We start from the raw sequence: 3,625 nt of genomic DNA, 5'->3' as shown, positions 1-3,625 counted from the left end.
TCTGTGAACTTTTGACCCTTTCTACGCTTCATTGCCGCTGATATCACCTCAGCACACACACATCTCTGCACAAAGACGCTCATCTCATTAACAAATACACACATACACACAACAAAAACACAAACTCATTCATATCCACACAAACTGTAGTGGGCAGTGCAGCCCTAATACCATCCATTACGCTGTGATCTCCACTAATAGGCCACTCCAGTGGCAGGCGAATTCAAGAGACTGATTAGCATAAGTGAGCTATGGCGTTCATTAGCCTTATCAAGGATTCATAACGCTGACTGAAATGAATGGGATCCTCTGCACACTGTCAAAGACGGGCGCCGAAGTCATTTACACAGGCTGTGTTTTCCCTCCACTGATACTGACACACACGTAAACACTCACAACACAGTGATTTTAGAGGCAATCGAGGGCAGTATTGTCTTCAGTAGGTGAATTGAGAGGAAATTTGAACAAAATGAATGTCATTTTGACGAAACACTTAAATGCAGCCAGCATAGTGGGTTTAGAGCCAATGTCTGTCTCTTCCTGCTAACATAGCAGTTTATTAGGAACTGAAACATAAAATAAGGCATAATGGGGTAAAAGATAAAAATTTTCAGCATACAGTAGTGAAATTAAAGAGATATACACTGCCAGCTAAATCCATACTCATAAATTCAGTCAGTAATGGCTCGGCTAATGCGCTTGGCGTCCCACAGTTTTTCATTTTGTTGACTCAAAGTGTTCACCTTGTTTGCCTCAAAATGTAGTTCATCACCATAGTAAAGCTGCATTAATATTTTAATATTCAAAATGGATCAAATGGTGTGATGTGAAAGGTGTCACTTGTAGAGAAAAGCCCACGGAGTTATCGCCCGTCTCGGCTCGTACCTCTTCGGCTCTACTTAGCGTTTTAGCAGCTTTGAGTTAATTGATTTGCTCGTCACCCACCAGCGGTGCTTCAAGCTACAACAGGAAGCTGTTCTATGTGAAAAAACTCTGGTGAAGCCAGTGTCTGAAACAAGTGGGTTAAAATATGATCTTGTTGGACATCCCGTTCGAAAAGCATGGGCATTAATATGGAGTTGGATCCTTTGCAGCTAAACCAGTTGCCACTCAGCTGGAAAGGCTTTCCACAAGATTTTGGAGTTTGTCTGTGGGAATCTGTGTGAAAGGAGCATTCATGAGGTCAGGCACTGATGTTGGAAGAAAAGGCCTTCTACCAATCGATGTTATAATTCCTCCCACAGGTGTTTAATGGGGTTAAGGGGAAGGTCCCCCTCTTTGTGCACAGGGGCGCAGTCATGCTCGACCAGCAAACAGCCTTCCTCAAACTTTTGCCTCGAAGTTGGAAGTGCCCACTTGGCTAAAATGACTTCCATGAGCATCAGTAAGACCCTTCAATGGAGCTAAGTGGCCCAGTCCAAACCCAGAAATACAGATCCAGATACTTGGCACTGTGAACGGTGATGTGGCGCTTGGTTGCGGCTGCTTGGCCACGGAAAACCATTTCCTGTTGCACAGTTTGTGTGCTCATGTTGCTTTTAGAGGCAGTTTGGAACTGAGGGATGCAACAGATGACAGGTGACTTTTCAGCGTTACAGTACGTGCTTCAGCATTCATTAGCCCTGCTCTGTGAGTTGGCATGCTGAGCTATAGTTGCTCCTCACTGCTTCCACTTCACAATAAAAGCACTTGCAGTTGACTAGGGCAGATCTAGTAGAAATTTTAATGACCTGACTCGTGGCAAAGTTGGCATTCTGTGACGGCGCCGCATTTAAAGTCACTGAGCTCTTTACAACCCATTCTAATGCTGCTTTACAGACAACTCCGTTCTGAACATTTCCGATTTCCTACTAGAAAGAAGTACAATCAAACGCCACTTGTAGCTGGAATTCATACTTGTAAACTCAAGGACATCCATCTACCCCGACTTCATCAGGAAGCAGTCGTCTGACATCACACAACAATGTCATCGCCCGTGAAAACGGAGTAGGGTGTATTTATAGACTACATTATTTGTATTTGGCAAGTGAATGGAATATTTAGTGTAGATACATCTCCAGGTAGAAAACTGCTTTGAAATAAAATGTAAAATGGACACAGCCTGTATTCAGAAACAGGATGGTCCGTGCCTGCTCGGGCCTGTGAGAGCTGACCAATCAGAGCTGACTGGGCTTTTTCGGGAGGAGGGTCTTAAGAGACAGGTGCTGAAATGAAGCATTCAGGTAGAGGGTGAATAGAGGTGCTGCAGCAATGGACAGTATGAGAAAAAGAGCGTGCTTTTTGAACACACTTTTAAACATTTTCGAGAAGACAACCAAAATATATTATAGTATGCAGCCGACAAAGAGCATATTACTGAATTTTAACAAATGAATAAGTTAATCGAACGTCAGTGTTGTGTTTAAACGTTGCTCCTCTGTTCTGACAGTAAGTGGCTGAAAAAACAGGATTCCATTAGGAAAGACATGCACTTTAGCAAATTAGTAAAGTTGGAGCCTCAGGAGGTTTTTGTTTTTTTAAACTGATCAGAATTGGTGCAGCTGGCATTACACATCTTTGTTCATATGCCGAGTTGTACTCCAATTGACTAGCTAACTGGTCTTGATGTGTAACAATTGGTGCAATCTGACATTTTTAAATGTCTTTTCACATCATAAAGGCTGAGTGGGAACTTAGCGTGGCTGGCTCCTGCTGACGAGGAGAGTGCAGCAAACGCCTCCTGCTCCCCTCTCGTGTTTTGGGTTCAGCTGCTGAAAAGTTAAAGACCATAAAATTAGTTTGGAGCAATAAATTCAAGGGGGGGGGAGAGGGGGCTTTTGCCTGGACAATCAATTTTTGGATGAAGTTGCTAGCCACGTTATGCTGCTGTGGCCTTCCTGAGTCAGTGTAATGCTGAGTGGGATGCAGTGTGTGTGTGTGTGTGTCTGTGTGTGTGTGGAGGTATATTGACACTGGGATGTCTGGTTGAGTAATGGGGACGTAGCAGAGTTTAGATGGCTTCTATCCTCCTTCCTATCCAATGCTGGAGAAGGTCATCACTCATACAGACAGAGGGAGAGAGAGCGAGCGGCAGTGCTCATCCAGGCAGGGAAGAGAGAGTGTGTGTGTGTGTGTGTGTGTGTGCAAGCGAGAGAGCATGAATGAGACAGAGAACAGGGCGATTGGTACTGAGAGGGACAAAGACGATGGAAGGAGAATGAGAAACAATTGGTGGAAAGCGTGTGTGTGTACTCAAGCATGCGAGTATTCTCTCTTTTTAGGGCACCACAACCACGGCCTCCAACCTTCTGTCATCCATGTTTTTGCACATTTTACAACGCACTTTCCACATGTTGACCTCCCTCGGAGCACTGTGAAAAATAGTTTATTCGTGAGGACTGTTGTCAGCCGCTAGCTCAACCACTACAAAGCTCTAAAGCCTCATTAAGCACAGCAAACACTCCAGTCTGTGCCATGGCCGCATCAAATCCAAACCCAGTCACTCGACTGTGTAGTCGTCATACTTGTTGTTTGGGTGTCTCAAAAGAGATTTTGGACTGGATCTGGTGCACAGATGATCAAACATTCTCTCTTTAAGGTGGTAATCCACGTCTTGGATTTGTGCCATTGTTTCAGTTTGCGTGCA

This window comes from Pagrus pagrus (genome assembly GCF_965226575.1).
Source record: "Pagrus pagrus genome assembly, chromosome: 5".
NCBI lineage: Eukaryota > Metazoa > Chordata > Actinopteri > Spariformes > Sparidae > Pagrus > Pagrus pagrus.
The sequence above is the reverse complement of the archived record's forward strand: the minus strand, read 5'-3'. Positions refer to the sequence as shown.